This window comes from Amblyomma americanum, chromosome 5 (assembly GCF_052857255.1).
Source record: "Amblyomma americanum isolate KBUSLIRL-KWMA chromosome 5, ASM5285725v1, whole genome shotgun sequence".
NCBI classification, from domain to species: domain Eukaryota; kingdom Metazoa; phylum Arthropoda; class Arachnida; order Ixodida; family Ixodidae; genus Amblyomma; species Amblyomma americanum.
This window is the reverse complement of record NC_135501.1, coordinates 119,624,346-119,643,503: the sequence shown is the minus strand read 5'-3', so window position 1 is coordinate 119,643,503 and position 19,158 is coordinate 119,624,346. Positions and strand designations below refer to the sequence as shown.

The 19,158-nt window shown below is 46.4% G+C and overlaps 1 pseudogene; it reads left to right on the top strand.

Moving 5' to 3' along the window:
* Positions 1-14,353, top strand: part of LOC144134145 (uncharacterized) — a 49,828-nt pseudogene extending 35,475 nt beyond the window's left edge.
* The last annotated feature ends 4,805 nt before the right edge of the window (positions 14,354-19,158 follow it).

The window sequence follows — 19,158 nt, the reverse complement described above, 5'->3', positions numbered from 1 at the left end:
AGCAGTGCGCCAGGCTGCCAGGTGCACCATTGTGCAGCCGAACTATTTGGCGGAATGACGGTTACGGAATGCCAAGAACTGATGCCATTTTTTACTTGACTTCAAAGTATTTTCTCACTCGTAAAAGTTGGCAAGTGTTGCTGGGTTTTGCTGTGACTTACTCTGTAACAGTGATGATGAGCAGGACAAGTAGTCAAGGAATGTGACAGCCTGGTATGGTGCTACATGGGTTCAGTGTCCTAAAGCCTGTCAGGGACACTGTAGTAGAGGGCCCTGGATCAGTTTTAATCACCTGGGTTTCTTGTCGTGTTCTGAGATTGCACAGTACAAGGGCATCTTCCATTTTGCCTTTATGGAAATGCGGCTTCCGAGGCCAGGATTACATCCTGTTTGCAGCCAAGTGCTTTAACCACTGACTCAATGTATTATAGAACGCATTGCTTCGGCTTCTGCCTGCATTGGGTTTGATTGGCAGCAGTCATGCATTCCCAGTTTTGGTATTGGAGGTTATAATTCTGTGCGTGCTGTTGGGTGCAGTGACATGTATTATCGGCAGGAAAATAAATGGACCACGAAAATAACTTCAGGGTGTTATTCCATACATTACAAAGGCCAATGTTTAGTGTAATAGCCCAATATGGAGTTATTTATAAGCAGGATATATTTACTCATTGGTATCCACCGAAGTGCAGCCATACGGTTACAAAGGAAAGCTAACAGCTTCCATGGAAACTTCGTGGTTGAAGAAAAATTCGCCCTGCTCTGGGGCTCGAACCTAGGACTGCCACTTCAAAGGATAAGTCGCTATACCAAATGAGGTAACATATGGCAAGGTGAGAATGAATTAATTGACAACTCCTTCCCGGTTAGCTCAGTTGGTATGGTGACTGCTCCTGTGAAGCGATGGTCCTGGGAGGAATTCTTCAACTATGAAATATTTGTGGAAGCTCTAAGCCTTTCTTTGTAGCCGTATGGCTGCACTTTGATGGATGCTAATGATAGTTACACCCTGATTACATTCTAAAGACCGCTGAAAAAAGAATTCGGAAATCGCAATTTGTAAATTAAATTAATCCACCCACCGAATTCTAAATAAAACAAGCCAAAAATGCGTTTTGGTCGCTAAGTGCCAACGCCGGGCACTGCCAATCACAGCTGTTTTGGTCACTAAAACTTGTGTGCCGTTGTTACTTTGCAAGGGCTGACCACAGCTGTGCCTTTTGACTGTTGCTGCTGTGCGTACACACATCTGACATTGCAGGTTGGGCTGGTTGGCTAAAGGCTGAGGCCACAGCAGAGCTCTCTTGATGCCTGCTTGTAATCCTTTGGCTGCTGGCGGGGTTGGAAACCTACCATAGTCGTATAAAACTTAAAGGAGTTGTATTTGACATTTTTTCGTGCCCTTCAACTTTAGTAAACCTGTTCACCACAGGGAATTCGTCAGCGCTCAATGAATAATTTGTATTTGAAATTTTTTTCCCTCACTTTCTGTTTTGGCTCCAGTTGATCATTGCAACACCACAAATGGGTGCGAGTTCACGTGAGGCTTATGAAACCTGAAATATAACCACTGCTTTATCGATTTAACTCATTCACTTTCAAGGAGTAACGGAATGGATTCCAAGAGCAGGCAAACTTAACAGAGGGTGGCGAAAAGCTATATGGGCGGATGAGATTAAGAAGTTAGTGGGAAAAAGATGGCAGCAGCTGGCACAGGACAGGGTTAATTAGAGAAATATAAGAGAGGCCTTTGCTCTGCAGTGGGCATAGTCAGGCTGGAGATGATGACCTTAAGCTAAACTGCTCCAGAAGCCGGAATGGCAGCAAGTGAACAAAGATTGGTTGGTTTATGAGGGGTTAACGTCCCAAAGCGACTCAGACTATGAGAGACGCCGTAGTGAAGGGCTCCGGAAATTTCGACCACCTGGGGTTCTTTAACGTGCACTGACATCGCACAGTACAAGTGAACAAAGAGCGATTATATTGCAGTTTATGATTTTGTGCTCACTTGTGACATTGCAAAATTCTTTCGACTGCTGAAATTGCTGAAAGAATAAATTCAATTATAAATTAGGTACTGAGTGGAGGGAAATTTCACGCGGTGATTTATGTTCACTGATCTCTTACGGACAATTGAAAAGCAAAAATGCAGTATGAAGATTTTGGTGTCTGTACCCATTTAAGTCTGCAGTGACAGCTACACAGAATTCCTCTGTGGCAAAAAGTATTCTGCTTTTAAGCTCTCCTTGTTACCTAAACAAAAAGCTCACACTGCAAGACGAAATTATATGCTCAAGAATTTTGATTCCTCTGGCTTGTTTGATAAAGCCTGACATTCAAAAGCTTATTTCGTTTGCAGTTGGGAATGGTGAGCAGAGTAATACACGACACCATGGGCCCCGGCCCATTGTTTAGCAACTGCGTTTTTTTACATTATATTCTACTATATCTGCTCTCATACACGTCTCCATCACACTTTCTGTTGACTTTTTTGGTCATGGAATCTATTGATTGGCTTGTCTTATTTTTTATACATATATATGTATATATTCTATCTTCTCACAATTGCTTGCCTGAATAACAATGCCCATCTAAGCTATAGTTTAAAGTAGAATATTTGTTTTTTCTATGTATAGGGAGTGTGCGATGTCAATGCACGTTAAAGAACCCCGGGTGGTCAAGATTTCCAGAGCCCCTCACTACGGCGCCCCTCATCGCCTGCGTCGCTTTGGGACGTTAAACCCCAATAAACCATAAACTAAACCATGTACATAAAAGGCTTGCTGTACTCATAGACATTTTATTTTTTATTCATTTCCCTGGTGTAAAGCGATCAAGTCTCCTAGTTTTATTGCCCTCTCATGTCTCTCTGCTGAAAATCGCCGCTATGTTTTGGCGTGATCAGCCTGAGACGAGTGTTTGGGCAGCAGATTAAAAAATTTTGAGTTTGGTGATCTCCCTGGGTGTTAAAGCATTACCAATGACCCCATACTATCAATACAAAAAATGCAAATTATATTAGATCTGTGTTCCAGGGCGCCTATGAGCTGCATGCAAACTACAGATGGCTAAGCATGGTCTACCATGCTTAGCCTCTACCAACAAGTTAAACCCTTACTCCTGTGCCAAGTTTCAAGAAACGCTTGAATTCACTTCTGTTGTCCATGCACTTTTTGTGCTGATGGCACCTAAAGTGCAGTACTTTTAGTCGGTATTTTATTTAGCCGTGCTTTTATAGTGCCCATCTCTGCATTTAAAATTGTATGGCGTGCAAAAAATGTCCAAATTGTGGCAGTGTAAACGCAACATTTATTGTCTTTTTTGTTAGATATTTAGGTAGTTGGCTAAAGAGAGACAAAAGAAATCTGCCTCTTGACCTTATTGCAAAGTGCATTCAAGTAGGAAGCTTGAAAGTTACGCAGCCCCATTAACATTTTTGAGTCAGGAATCTAGAGGGTATTTTTTTTAAATGAGTTTTAAACAAAATTTTCGATGACATGCAGGATGACGACCTGGAAGATATTAGCAGCTGCCTGGTTGCAAAATCTGTGTTGAAGATGCTGGATGTAGGCCCCCGTAAGACTGCCAGCACTTATGCACGAGAGCTGCTCAGACAGGTGTTTGACCCAGCGGAGTTGGTTAAGAAGTCGATTACAGGAAGGCAGTCCATTGCACCAAAGGGAAGCATGCTAAACCCCAATTGGACCTTTCTCAGGTGAACGCGGTGATAAGTAAGTATTCTTGCAGTTTTGCATATTTGTAGAGCTTATGGCTGGAATGAGACAGATATGATGCATGAAACTACAGCACTGTGTCCAGCGTAATCGTGCTGCGGGCTGCATAGGTTTCCGACTCAAACCTGCCCCTAGTACATGCTCAGGGACTTCGGTCTTCAACTCAACAAAAAAAGTTGCCATTCACCACCTCTCTGCAGTGCGCCAGCATGACTAACAGCCTAAACCCTCTCCCCCACGCCTTTCGCATCACAGCTCTCGTTCATTTGACCCCCTCCTCCCCTCCATAATTAAAAGACGCTAGCTACTGCCCTCAGTCACCCCTGATGAAGGAGCCAAGTCGGCTTCGAAATGTTGGTTTAAAGTTAAAATTTTTGGTTGGAGATGTACAGTTTATTACAAGTCTTCAAACCCAACCAGACAGGCAAAACTGTCAAAATGTTTAGTTTTTGTTAGATTTGCGTCTTTACACTTACAAAATCTTTAACACAGGGCAGCTCCGTAGCCACGCATTCGTGAGCTTCGTCTTCGTCAGCTTCGTCTTCCGTCGCCTTTCTCTTCTTCTGGGTCATTGGCCGCTAGGGCATCAAACCCCAATTGTCTGTCTTACAATACTAATTGCACACAGTATCCAGAAGTGGATGGTGTAGCGAGAACATATCTTTTCCTAGAGAAAACGATTATAAACATCACCGTGGCATAGGTAGCGTTTCCATGCACAGCACTATTTTGCAACTCCTCAATGATTTACGAATCATGATGTACTTTATAGGCCATGGTGAATACATTTTGCACACCAAAATTACAGATCAGAATTAGCTGTGGAAGTTACTGCTTCCAAGAAAAAACAGCACAAGCGTCCAGTGATGCTGTATAAGTCACGCCTTCAAATTTGCAGAATGGATAAGCAACGAAGTGATTAAATAGAGTGCCAACTTTCATTGGTATATATAAAAGGGAAGCATAAAGAATGATTTCTTGAATCTGAAGTTTATTTAAATTTAAGGCATCCGATACATAACTTTCTTAAAATTTGTACAGCGAGGTTCTGTAAGCACACCAAAAGTAACAGGAAAAAAAACCTTATGAAAGCTCTAACCTGTAGCTTCTTAAGTATTGGCAATGGAGAATAAATTAAGGTTCGAAAGCTGCGAATATGCAGTCTGCTACTCCATATGTTGTCTAAATCCCAAAACAGGCCTCTGTCAAGAAAGTGCACCTAATGATGTTCGTTGTGCTAGCACCTATTTGATGTAAATGCAGCTAGTTCATCTTAGAACAGGATGTGGAAGTGCAAAACATCATTTAAAATCCAGTGTATCTTTAAAACTCGACGATATGTGCTGGCTGGAGTAACTGCGGTAAGCACATATTATGGTGTTTAAAAATACATGGTCTTTTAAGTAGCCTTTTACACTTCCACATTCTATTCCAATATCTGCTTGTGATTTGTTCACTAATAAAAACCTCATGGGTGCAATGAAACGCGGTCAGAAAATTGCTTTGAAGACTTCTTTACATGCATTCCTATGTGCTGTACCACTGTTCCGTGTTACGTAACATATAGGTGTTGGTCTAATAAATGTGATTAGGCGTACTCTCTCTTGACTGAAAAGGTCCGTCTTGGCATTTAGAGATAATGTAGAGTAGAGGACGACATAGCCACAGCTTTTCAACCTTAATTTAGGTTCCTTTGCCGATTCTCCATAAGCTACAATTTCAAGCTTTTATTACAATTTTGAAAACCGAAATAGTGCAACATTTTTTCCCCTGTTCTTTCTTGATCTCCTTCAGGAATATTAAGAAAAATTTGAATGGGATGCTTATTTTTGTTTTTGAAAAAACTGTATTTAAAGATACCAGATTTGGGACATTATTTCCTATGCTTTCCTTTTATATATAAAAGTGAAAGTTGGTACTTCTTTGAATCACCTAACTGCTTATTCATCTGCAATGTTGAAAATGTGATTTACAGTTGCTGAAGAAAAAATTCTTAAATATACCGTATATACGCATGTAAGGGCGGCACCCCTGTATGGTGTGCCGCCCCTGTTTATTTAGCTAATTTTTCCTAATTTACCTAGGTTTATTTGAATATTCGAGGAAGGCAGCATCTTCAAAGCGGTACTGTCCCTACGGGAAGAGTACGGCTGCTCCTGCGCCGGCAAGCTTAAAGGGACCACGCCATTCAAAGGAGGCTGGCTCGGAAGAGGCGGCCATGGCTTCCCAGGCTGTGGAGCGACCAGAACATGGACTCGACCACCCGCCCAGTGAGACCTCATCGCTTAGTGGGGCTGAGTCAGCGATCGTGGACGGTGACGAGTCAGTGGCCGATATGGCTGACGTGTACAACGAGGGCTTCAAGTTGGTGAGTCATCGCAAGCAACGAACGGTAGGGATCTCGGTAGTGGTTGAGCCCACAGAGAACGGGGTTGATTTAAGAGAGAAGAATCCCATCTGACTTTTCGCGGCCATTCAATCCCTGCTGGGATCAGCTCCGGTTCGAAGTCGGTTCACCATGCACGGGGCTCTTCAGCTGGATGTCTCGACGGAAGAGCAGGTTGGCAAGCTCCTGCAGAGCTCTCAGATTTTTGGCATCAAAGTTAACGTGCGGTTGCCCCATTCCTACATGAAGAACACCTGTGTTATTAAGGGTGTACCAAAGTGGTATTCAGAACGCGACCTACTTGATTATCTGAAACCACAAGGTGTACTGCACGTGAAACGACTTGTGCGTCGTGTGGAGTCTCCAGGAAAAGAATGGGCTGCGAAACCTACCAACTCTATCGTGTTGACATTCGCTCCCAACTCAGGGCGCCCCGAAAAAATTGATCTGGGATTCACAAAACACGCAGTTGCAGATTTCACTGAAGCTCCTCCACGATGTTTTAGATGCCGACGGTTTGGGCACGTGGCCAAAGTTTGCACAAAGGATCGACGCTGTAAGTGGTGCGGAGGCGACCACGACTTGCAGGGCAGATTTTGCTTGCGACAATTGCGGTGGCGATCATCCAGCGAGTTTCGGAGGCTGCACCGTCTGATGTCCTTTATTGCTGGTCCAAAAACCCCACCGACTGAGACGCCTGTCCCTGGATTAGACGAGTTCCCAGTATTGGAGTCTGATGTTATTGCGTTGCCCAAAAATGTTCCTGAGAGACCTGAGTCCAGCAAGACGCCAAGGCCCAGTGCGCGCGAGTCGACTGTTCGACCTCCAGCAAAAAGTGTCCATTTTCTTGAGCGGCCGGATCACAGCCAGACTCCACGGCAAGGGGGACCCTCATATGCACAAGCGACAAAAAAACCAGCTACTGCGGCCAAGATTGTGTCCCCATCGGCATCTTTTATCAATGTTGTAAGTGAGTGCGTTGCGCAAAATAAGGAGCTCAAAAATCAAGGCATGTCTGACCTTCTTCATGTTTTGTTTGGGGCTGCGTTCACGTGTTCCAGCGATGGCGCCTGGTAACCTGAAGAACTTCCTACAGCTGGTTGCTTTCTTTTCAGTCCCTAATTTCCACCTTCGCAGCAAACTTCCTTGCGAAGCAAAATTGATGGGGCTAAACCTCGTGGATCTCATATGCACTGAAAAGTGCCGTTTATATTGCAGTGGAACTGCGCTGGGATTTTAAGTCGGTTAGCTGAACTCAAACTATTCTTGAAAGAGACTTGTGTTCCAGTATTGGCCCTGTCAGAAGCTGGCCTGCCAAGCGGGAGATGTTTGACTGGATATGTCGCCCATAAAAACTGCAGCATAAAGTCATTTCCTGCAGGAAGTGCTGCGCTTTACATAAGAAGAGAAATTCCACATGTTTCTCTAAGCGTTGCCGATCTTTGCACGGATGACATTGAGGTAACGGCTGCAAGAATACAGCTCGGCTCTCGAACCCTTTCTATTGCATCCGTGTACGTGTCTCCGCAGAAGAAGGTAGCATTAGATTTGTTTCTACAGCAGCTCTGCGACCGCTGCCCAGCACCTAGAATCATCTGCGGTGATTTCAATGCCCATCATGCCGTTTGGGGCGACAGGAACACGGATTCCCGTGGACGCAAACTTGTAGAGGTTATTGACAGTTTGGACATGTGTGTTGCCAATGACGGAAGCCCCACTTTTTTCCGGCCTCCAGCCTCAGCGACAGCTATAGACCTGACACTGCATTCACCTGACGTCCGCGTGAGTTGGTCAACAGCACCCGACCGCATGGGAAGTGATCACTATCCGATTTTTGTGTTTGCTGCCGACTTTCGTATGCATGGTCCTAAAATTAGCAACGTGGTCAACTGGGACAAGTACAGAAAGCACCTAGAACGTGTTTCTGGTGATGTTGTTGACAAAATGATTTCTAGTAAGGTAGCAGCAACTACGCCGGTCAAGTTACCTGATCATTTTCCGGCCCCGGATTTAAAACTCAGGAACCTCTGCGCAGCGAGAAGAAGGGCGGAGCGCCAACTCGTGCGGATGAAGGACGACATGCAACTGAAGACGACCTTCAATAGGCTGAATTCTGCTATTAGACGGCACACGAACAAGTTGTACAGGTCGCAATGGGCCGCATTCTGTGTTAGTTTGACTGTGTTCTCACCAATAACGACAATATGGCGAGTTATTGGCAGCCTTGCTGGAGAATCTTGCCCTTCGAAGCCTTTTGAAGCTCTTGCAATACGCAAGAAAATACCTATTGCGTGCTTGGCAGAGAAATGTGCAGACGCACTCGTACGCGCTGATTCTGGAATACATATATATTCACCATCTGCTTCCTCCAGGTCTATCATGGACGTCCCGTTCACGCTTCGTCAGCTTCAGACTGCGCTCAGTGGCCTGCGGCGCCGGTGTTCACCAGGTCCCGACAGCATCACCAATCAAATGCTGAATAATCTGCCCTTGCACCTCAGAAAGGAGCTCCTCACCTTCATCAATCGAGTTTGGGAGACTGGTGATGTTCCTCCGTCATGGAAGGTGGCACATGTAGTTCCGGTACTGAAGCCTGGCAAAGACATGAAAGACCTTGCCTCGTATCGCCCAGTGTCATTGACCTCCTTTGTAGCTAAGTTGATGGAGAAGCTGGTAAATGAACGCTTATCATGGTGGCTTGAGGAGAGCAAGGCACTGCCATCCTGTATGACAGGATTCCGCCGAGGTCTTAGTGCCCAAGATAGCGTCTTAGACTTGATCAGTCACATTGAACACCAGAGAGCTTTCGGCCTTTCCACCTTAGCCATTTTTCTTGATGTTGCGAAAGCTTACGACAGCGTGCTTCAGAGCTCAATTTTAAACAGTTTGCAAGGCATGGGCATACAGGGCCATATGTTAAGATACATTTACAAGTTTATAAGTGATCGCGCGGTTCGTGTACGGTTAAGGAGTACGTTAAGCACCGAAAGGGTTCTATCACGAAGTGTGCCTCAAGGAAGTGTACTTTCCCTCACGCTCTTTAACGCCGTAATGGCTGGCCTACCCGATTCGTTGAAAAAAAGTTGCTGGCAAGTGCGTATGTCACTTTATGCTGACAACATCTGTATTTGGATTACTGGCTACCAACACAAGCGATTAGCCCTGATAGCTGGACAGGCTATAATTTCAGCACAAGCTTACCTTCAAGGTGTGGGGTTGTCTCTGTCAGTGGACAAATCATGCTTTATTCTGTTTCCAGGTGTAGGAAGACGCCAAGCGCGGTTAAAGATAGACCTCGGTCACTCTTGCATCCGTCAATTCAACCACGCGCGTTTCCTGGGCGTCATTATTGACTCCCGTCTACAGTGGCGAAAAGCTGTAGACGCGATTGTTTCATCTATATCTTCTAGTCTCAATATGATCCGTAGAATTGCACGTGAGCAATGGGGAAACCATCCTTCTTCAATGGTCAAACTTCATGAAGCGCTGGTGGTCAGCCGGATAATGTATGAATTACCTTTAATTTCCCCCTCGGCATCACAACTTGCGCGTCTCGAAGTTGTCCACAGACCGGGCCTAAGAAGAACCATTGGAGTTCCCCAGGCGGCTGCGAATAAGGCAGCACTTCATGAGTCCCTATCGAAACCTCTTAGCCTTACCGCTTCTCAGAGACTATTAATGCATCTTGACCGCTTAGGAGAGACGGTAGCTGGGCGATCCCTTCTCTAGCGGCTCTGCAAGAGATATGAGTCGAAGGCTTACTTGGCACCCAATACTCTTAGTTCTTTAGGCATTAATGTCCGAAGGCAAATGAAACGGTTGAAACCCCCCTGGTCTTTTCCGACCCTCGACTGTAAGGTCACAATTCCCTATGTGAGCGCAAAGCGCTGCTCTCCTTTGGAAGCAACACGTTCGCTTGTGCTGGAACACTTGGAAACAGAGTATGCCTGCCATCTTCAAATTTTCATGGATGGGTCTGTGGACAAGGTCAAACAAGCTAGCGCAGCGGCTTTTTACATTACTTCTTTGGACTGTAAGTGGTCCGTACGCTTTACTGCTGTTGTATCCTCCACAACGGCTGAAAGTGTTGCTATTGAGGCGGCTTTACGGAAGTTAGGGTCTTGTCCGGCTCAACCTGTTGTCATCCTGATTCACAATCTGCCCTTCAGAGGTTAGAGCGCGGATTCCCTACTGACGCCTTGTCTCTAAGCTCTCTGCGCTTGGTGCAGAAACTGCACAGCAGAGGCTTTACTCTACATTTCCAGTGGGTGCCCTCTCAAATAGGAGTCAACGGTAATGAGGTGGCAGACAGTCTCGCCCATAAAGCTCTCTCAAGGATTCCATCAAAAAACGTACCTCAAGATGGGAAAAGTCTGCAGGAAAACGCTGCTCGATCACTTCAGTACCCTATGGAGTGCGTCCCACAAGCCATGTGTGACCAAGGGACAGAGAAGATCTCAGGCGACCCTTCTACATCGAATTCGCATGGCCTCTGCTCGCACTCCTGCATGGATGCATAAGACCGGCATAGCATCGTCTCCGCTCTGCTCTTTATGTGGTGTGTGCGGGGATATCGAACATTATATTATGTACTGCCCAAAGTACAACGCGGAAAGGCATGTGATGTTCGCTTCCTTCAAGAAGACAGGAACCCGTCACAGCACAGTGCAGGACATTTTCTACCCGAGTGGAAACCAGACATGTAGAAGGGAGGCTGCACGCCTTCTTTAAACATTTCTGTAGAACACGGATCTTGTTTTTAAATGGTGACAGCAGGAACGGACTATGGCCTACTGGGATTGAATGTGTGCGTAGATGCTGTCTTCCGGAGTGAACTACTTTATACTGTGAGTGAATTTGTGTAAGGAGTGTGGCACTACAATGGCCTATGTTCTACTGTGACTGAATATGTACATAGATGGTGACTTATGGAGTGGACTGGGATGGGAACTGTGTGGATTGATTGTGTGCATAGATGGTGACTGCGGGAGAGAATGTGTGCTATATAAGAGACTGTGCGCTTAGCGGGGTAGATGCGGCATTGTTAATATCGAAAGGACGCTGCGGTAGAGCAATTGCCAGCAGACAAAGCAAGGCTAACCCCACCTATAGCATTCAACACCTCAACCTCAACCTGTCAGAGGCACAGGTGTTAGTTGCGGCTTTCGCGTGTTGCTGCGGAGCGTTGTAGTTTTAGCAGTTTTAGCACGATAAGGAAAGCACCTTAATAGCTACACGGCTGGAGGTTTGCTATCGAACACGGCAAGCGTGCGGCGGAGAGGAAATTCGACGTAGCCGAGAAGTGCGTCCGACGATGGTGCAACCAAAAGGATGCATTGAGGAACACAAGCTGCAAAAAGCGCGCTTTCCGAGGCAAGCCATGCAAGTTTCCTGAACTGGATGAAGTGCTGCTCTGCTAAGTGATGGAAGCGCGCAACATCGGCTACGCATTGACAGAGGATGTGCTGCGCAACTTCTTGTGGGATGAGCGTGCACCGGCCAGCTCGCAGTGGGAATACAAAGCGAGTGGCAATTGAACGTAGAATAAACTGCTGATTTCCTCATTGATGTGTTTTTACTTTAAATTTTTTTTTCGTAAATCGCGTGTATGGGCCGCACCCCAAAAATTGGCCCTCAAATCTTGAAAAAAAAGTGCGGCCCTTACACGCGTTTATATGGTAGCATAACTGGAGACTTGTTTTTTGGAATTTCTTCTAGGAAGCAGTAATACCTCACAGCGGTGGAAATAAGCTTCTAGTATTTACTCACCTTTAATTTTTGTGTGCAGAATGTATTCATCATGGCTTGTATATGGTTCACGTCATTTAGAAGTTTCAAAATCTTACTCTGCATGGAAATGCTGCCTCTGCCACGACGACATTGATAATCTTTTTCTCCTGATATAGGTGCAGTCTCAAAAGATTTGGCCTATCTGGCTTGCCTCCCAGGATCGCCTAAATGCCCCTCCTAAAGGCTGTTTCAATAAGTGTCACACCACCACAAAGCTTTCATATTGCAGCATTGAATACTGTGCGCAATTATACGAGGCGTTTCAGGGAAGGTGATCACTAATTTTTAGAAATAGGGTTTTTGAGGTAAAGAGAAGCTATTAGCAGCATAGTAATTGCAGTGCTGGCGGACGTCAAAAAACAGGTGAATCATGTTAACTAGTAAAGTTTTTAATTAAGTTCTGATAGTTAACTTTTCTTTACCGCAGCGGTGGCCAAGTGGTTGAGCATCCGCCTCGCAAGCGGGAGGTGCGGGGTTCGATCCCCAGTGCCGCCGGGTACCCATCGGTGATATAATGGGTACAAGCTTCCCCTGGTCTGGTGCTCGGCTTATTTAGGGTGAAATGCTTGGGAAATGGGTCTTCGACCCCACCTTGAGAATTTGAAAAAATACCTTGTGCCATGGCGCTCTTTGGCCATAGATGCCCTTGCGCCATAAAAATCCATCATCATCATCAGTTAACTTTTTAACTATTGTCGATAGGCGGCCGCTTGCAATTAGGGATTTGTAGCCGAGTTCCCGGATTCGAACCCGACCGCGGCGGCTGCGTTTTTATGGAGGAAAAATGCTAAGGCGCCCGTGTGCTGTGCGATGGCAGTGCACGGTAAAGATCCCCAGGTGGTCGAAATTATTCCGGAGCCCTCCACTACGGCACCTCCTTCTTCTTTTCTTCTTTCACTACCTTCTTATCCCTGCCCTTACGGTGCGGTTCACGTGTCCAACGATATATGAGACAGATACTGCGCCATTTCCTTTCGCAAAAAAACAATTATTATTATTATTTAGTAATAACCACATCTGTTTTTAGAATTTTGAAAATGCGAATCTGCTTGTCGCTACGCGGCAAGATATTCTGGATTTTCGCGGCGCGTGAAATCGAAACCGCGTGGCCGATGCAGGCATACAGCTGCACCCACAAACTCGTGTCACTCAAGGGGGCTGTCACGTGGCTACCACTCTTGTCATGCTTCGGCAAAGCATATGCTCGCTGCGGATGTCTTCGGAGCACCTTATCACTTTTCATTGGCGCAGCGCCAGCACACACGTGCATTGTCACGGTGTTCCAGCCTGGGCGGGACAGTGCAGACCACGTGACAAAGTGACGCGATTTGATTGACATCGCTTTTAGCTCTGCCGCCGGTGCGCGGTTTTCGAATGGTGCCAGAAATGGCCCAAAATAGTTGAGCCACAACGGCGAGGGTAATCGCATTTTCGAAATTTTAAAACCTGCTATGGTTATTACTAATGGCCGGATACAAATCACTAATTAGATGCGGGTGCCTATCAGCAATTAATTAAAAAGTTAACAATCAGAATTTAATTAGGAACTTTACTAGTTAACATGATTTGCTTATTTTTTGACTTCCGCCAAAACTGATATTACTATGCCGCAAAAACCTTCGCTTTACCTCAAAAGCCCTATTTTTAAAAACGAGTGATCTCCTTCCCTGAAACACCTGGCATATAGAATAGCCAAGCAAATTAAAACTATGAAATATTTAGGTTGTTTTGATCTCTTATGGAGTCAGCCATGAACATTTTGCAATGTGTATACAGTGCGTAGAAAAGATCATGTATTTCATAGAAAAGAACACGTATTTTTCTACCACAAAATTTTTTACAGGGATTTACCCTTTGGGTAATGTGAATTTCAGCAAGAGCTTAAATGTGAAATGCTGATGCCAACTGGAGTGTTCAGTAGCTATGGGCATGCAAGCTGAGTGAGGGATATGTGTTGCCTCTATTCCACTATGCACAGAATGGCGCCAGGGGTAAAGTGTAGAATCACTTTTGTTGACAGTGTTGCAGTAGCCAGGAGGGGGTAAGTGGACAGTGCTGATGGCGCGGTTTTGTTGAATGAGCCATATTAAATAGACCCGGCACTGTAAAAGCTAACAGGCAGTTTTATCTGAAGATAATATTACAGCGCCGCTGGATCATTTGCAACAGAATGTGATGGTGTGGGGTTCAGATAGGCCTGCAGGTAAAATCTGTCTACCTGTATACTTGGGATTCAGGTAAGGTGAATGTGCTTTAAGGGACCCCTGAGTTGTGCTGCAAAGATGCGTATTAGTTATCAAATCCTAATATTGACATGCAAGTTAAAATTTTTTTTGTGTTCTCAGAGTACACATGCAAGAAATTTGGCTTGATCAGAGAGGCGCCCGTTCGCCAGTCATTGTCATCAATGCTGAATAAGCACAAGACAGAAGTGGAAGACTAAAATGGAGGAGCAGCAGGAGATGGCGGTAAATAAATTTATGTGATTTACACTTTCCAATAGCTGTTATACTTTTAACAAAGCACTAATGCTGTCATGGAAAGGAAAGACATCACACATTTAAAAGCTGTAAGAATGTTAGGCCATGTAAAGGCTTTAGCAAACTTTGCACTTCTTTATAAAGAATTCATATTGAAAGCTATAGCATGCCTGCTAAAGAGACCAGTAGCAAAAGCAGCATGAAATTTTTTACCAAACCATACGAAGTGCAAAAGAGAGGTAAATAGTACTCTATAGCCTGCCTGCAAAAAAGCATTGGTTAGTCTTTAACAAGCCATACAATTGCCTGTAGGCAACTATAGAAACTGAAATGTAAGCTATAGCCTGCAAATGACAGCGAACAATAGGCCACGTCTTCTTTAGCAAACCATACAGATTGCTAAAGAAGTGGAGACAGACTATAGCCTGGCTGCTACAGAGGTGCATAGGTTCAGCCATAGAGAAGGCTTTAGCAAGCCATACAATTTAGTGTAGACAGCTATAGAAACTGAAAAATAATCTATAGCCTGCAATTGAGAGCAAGCAATAGGCCACATCTTCTATATAAAAGCCTTTAGCACCCTATACAGATTGCTAAAAAAGTGGAGATAAAAGGCTATAGCATGGCCGTTACAGAGGTGCGTAGGTTCAGCCATAGAGAAGTCTTTAACAAGCCATACAATTGCGTGTAGGCAACTATAGAAACTGCAAAATAAGCTATAGCCTGCAATTGACAGGATGCAATAGGCCACGTCTTCTATATTGCCGTGAATATTTGCAGTGTGTTCGTTTTTCAAATCTGCCGCCACATCCCTTTATCGCTTTGTTTGCTACGAAAGACGCGACTAGATTTATCTCGATTGATCACAGCCAGGCAGAACTGATCCTACGTTGTTCCGGAACGTTCAAGTAACTTTGCGCTCTTTATCTGGAAAGTTCGCTATCAGCTTTAAATTGAGCACGGCCGACAGCGGCCGGCTTCTGTTCGACGACCGCCGAGCACGCTTGTCGCTTCGCCGCCGCCGAGTGATTCAGTCCATTTTGGGTGCAAGTCAGCCCAATAAACAGTTCTTTTAGAAGACCCTTTCGTCCGTCTTCATCGCTGCTTCGACTGCCGTCACCACGACGTGACATCTGGTGGAGGTGCTGGGTAGCCTTCCATGTTCCGGACGCCCCCTTCAAGTCGTGAAGCCAGCCCTGAGAGCTTCGCACCCCAGGGCGAACCAGCAGCTCAGCGAGCCAGCCGACGTCTCCAGGGAGAGGTGCCTGAGTTCGGGAAACCGCCGGACCGCAGCAGACAGCGAAAAGACGCTGCTACGAGCACCGCAACCTCGCCGAAGATGTCGACACCGATAATACTGCAGCAGCCGCGGATGCCGCCAACTTTCAATGGATGCCTAGGCGAAGACCCTGAAGAATGGTTGGATCAATTTGAGCGCGTGGCGTCATTCAACAAATGGGATGATGCGGCAAAAATTGGACACGTGTTCTTCTCATTGGATGGCTCCGCACGCACGTGGTACGAAAAGTACGAGTTGTCCCTTACGACATGGGAGCTATTCAAGAGAAAACTATTGAAGATATTCACCAGTGTCGTGAGGAAAGAAAGAGCGGAACGACTCCTCGAGTCCAGGATCCAGCTTCCGAATGAGCCAGTCCGCGGTTACGTCGAGGAGATGAAGCGCCTATTTCGCCGCGCCGACCCCGGGATGACCGAGGAAAAGAAATTTCAGTTTTTATTGCGCGGCGTAAAAGAACAACTCTTTGCAAGCCTCGTCCGCCAGCCGCCAAAAACAGTCGAGAAATTCATGCAAGAAGCCTGCACGATTGATAAGACCCTAGACGTCCGAGCTCGGCAGTACAATCGTCCTTCCTCTGCCTGTGCAATCCGTACGGACACGCCGGCCACCACCAGCGACAGCTTGCGGGAAGTTATCCGCGAAATTGTCCGAGAGGAGCTACGCCAATTACTGCCATCCTCCCCACAGCCACAAGCAGCGACTCTGATGGACGTGGTACGGGAAGAAGTGCAACAGGCACTTGGCACCCCGACGGCCACAGAACCCCAGGCCATGACCTACGCCGCTGCAGTAAGGACTGCCCAGCCCCAACGACAACCCCCCCGTCCTCCCCGAGATGAGCCACTTGTTCCGCAACGCCGCCTCTCAGCCCCCGCCCGCCCAGCCTATGACCGACGCTCAAGCCCGAGGAAACGCGACGCCTGGAGGACTTCCGACAACCGGCCGTTGTGCTTCCATTGCGGTGAGGCCGGCCGTATTCTTCGTCACTGCCCGTACCGACGTATCGGTTTTCGAGGATTTGCCATTAACGCCCCACGACCACGCTTCGGGCAACGTCCGCAAGAAATCGACAGTACCTGCGTCGAGAAGAGTACACGCCGAACCGCTTTCCGCGCTCACCAACGCCGTCAACCTCGCGCTTTGCGTCGCCACGCCGCAGCTACGCAGCCGCGGTACGAGGAAGGTCTCCCAGTTTCCGTAAGGGAAACTAAAGGCAGCAACCTCTGGAGGTGAGGTTGCTCAAGAGCGAAACGCCGAAGATCCTCCACCGACCACGCCCCAAGAAGACGCTGCACACGCGACGCCGCATGAATAACCGGAACTCGCTGCACCGACGCCGCACACAATGAGAACCCCGACCTCGACGCAGGCTTCCTTGAAAACGACGCCGCCACCCAGAAGAGCTTCGACCACACGCCCCATCCGCGACTCGCTGAAGTTAGTCAGCAGTACTTCGGCCTGGCCATTGCGCAAATGTGCGATGCCTCTTGCGATGCTGATTCCTGGGTCTAGGAGCAACTGCATGTTTCCCTCGATGATGGCTTCAGCGTTAATGGCTTTCGTGGCGCCTACGGTCAGGATAACGCTTGATCGGGGTGGGACGCTCACTTCTTCCTCCAGGACATTCAGAGCAACGTGATTGTCCCGAGTTTTCATCGAAGCGATTTCTTCGTCCGTCGAAAGGGTGATCAGCTTGGATCGCAAATCGATGATCGCCTGGTGCTCATTAAGGAAATCCATACCCAAGATCACTTCGCGAAGCATTGCGGTAGCACAACAAAGGTCGCAGAATAGGTATGTCCTTTGACAGTCACTCGCGCTGTGCATCGTCCTGATGGCGTAATGAGGTGGCCCCCTGCGGTGCGAATTTGTGGGCCGTCCCAAGCCGTTGTGACTTTTCTCAGCTGCGCAGCGAATGTTCCATTCATCACCGAGTAATCTGCTTCTGTGTCGACTAGAGCGGTAACTTTCCGGCCGTCGATAGTCACTTCTAAGCCAGAGGTCCTGTCTCTTGCATTGCACGTCGCTCTTGGCATCGGGTCGATGCTTCTTTGAGAGGGGAGTAATGCCGCGAATATTTGCAGTGTGTTTGTTTTTCAAATCTGCCGCTACATCACTTTATCGCTTTGTTTGCTACGCAAGACGCGACTAGATTTATCTCGATTGATCGCAGCCAGGCAGAACTGATTCTACGTTGTTCCGGATTGTTCCAGTAACTTTGCGCTCTTTATCTTGAAATTTCGCTATCAGCGTTAAATTGAGCACGGCCGACAGCGGCCAGCAGTCTGACGACCGCCGAGCACGCTTGTCGCTTCGCCACCGCCGAGTGATTCAGTCCATTTTGGGTGCAAGTCAGCCCAATAAACAGTTCTTCTAGAAGACCCTTTCGTCCGTCTTGATCGCTGCTTCGACTGCCGTCACCACTACGTGAGATTATAACAGCCTTTAGCAAACCATACAGATTGCTAAAGAAGTGGAGACAAAAGGTTACAGCCTGGCTGCTACAGAGGTGCATAGGTTCAACGATAGAGAAGTGTTTAACAAGCCATACAATTGCCTGTAGACAACTATAGCAACTGAAAAATTAGCTGTAGCCTGCAATTCAGAGCAAGCAATAGGCCGCATCTTCTATATAAAAGCCTTTAGCAAACCATTCAGATTGCTAAAGAAGTGGAGATAAAAGGCTATAGCCTGGCTGCTACAGAGGTGCATAGGTTCAGCCATAGAGGTCTTTACAAGCCATACAGTTGCGTGTAGACAGCTATAGAAACTAAAAAATAATCTATAGCCTGCAATTGAGAGCACGCAATAGGCCAATGTCTTCTATATAAAAGCCTTTAGCACACCATACAGATTGCTAATGAAGTGGAGATGAAAGGCTATAGCGTCGCTGCTACAGAGGTGCATAGGTTCAGCCATAGAGAAGTCTTTAGCAAGCCATACAATCGCCTATAGGCAACTTAGGCAACTATAGAAACTGAAAAATAAGCTGTAGCCTGCAAATGAGAGCAAGCAATAGGCAACATCTTCTATACAAAAGCCTTTAGCAAACCATACAGATTGCTAAAGAAGTGGGGAGAAAAGGCTATAGCCTGGCTGCTACAGAGATGCATAGGCTCAGTCATATACAAGTCTTTTACAAGCCAAACAACTGCTTGTAGACAACTATAGAAACCGAAAAATAAGCTATAGCCTGCAAACGAGAGCAATCAATAAGCCACATCTTCTATACAAAAGCCTTTAGCAAACCATAGAGATTGCTAAGGAAGTGAAGATAAAAGGCTATAGCCTGGCTGCTACATAGATGCATAGGCTCAGCAATAGAAAAGTCTTTAGCAAGCCATACAATTGCGTGTAGACAACTACAGAAACTGAAAATAAGCTATAGCCTGCAATTGAGAACAAGCAATAGGCCACGTCTTCTATATAAAAGCCTTTAGCAAACCATACAGGTTGCTAAAGAAGAGC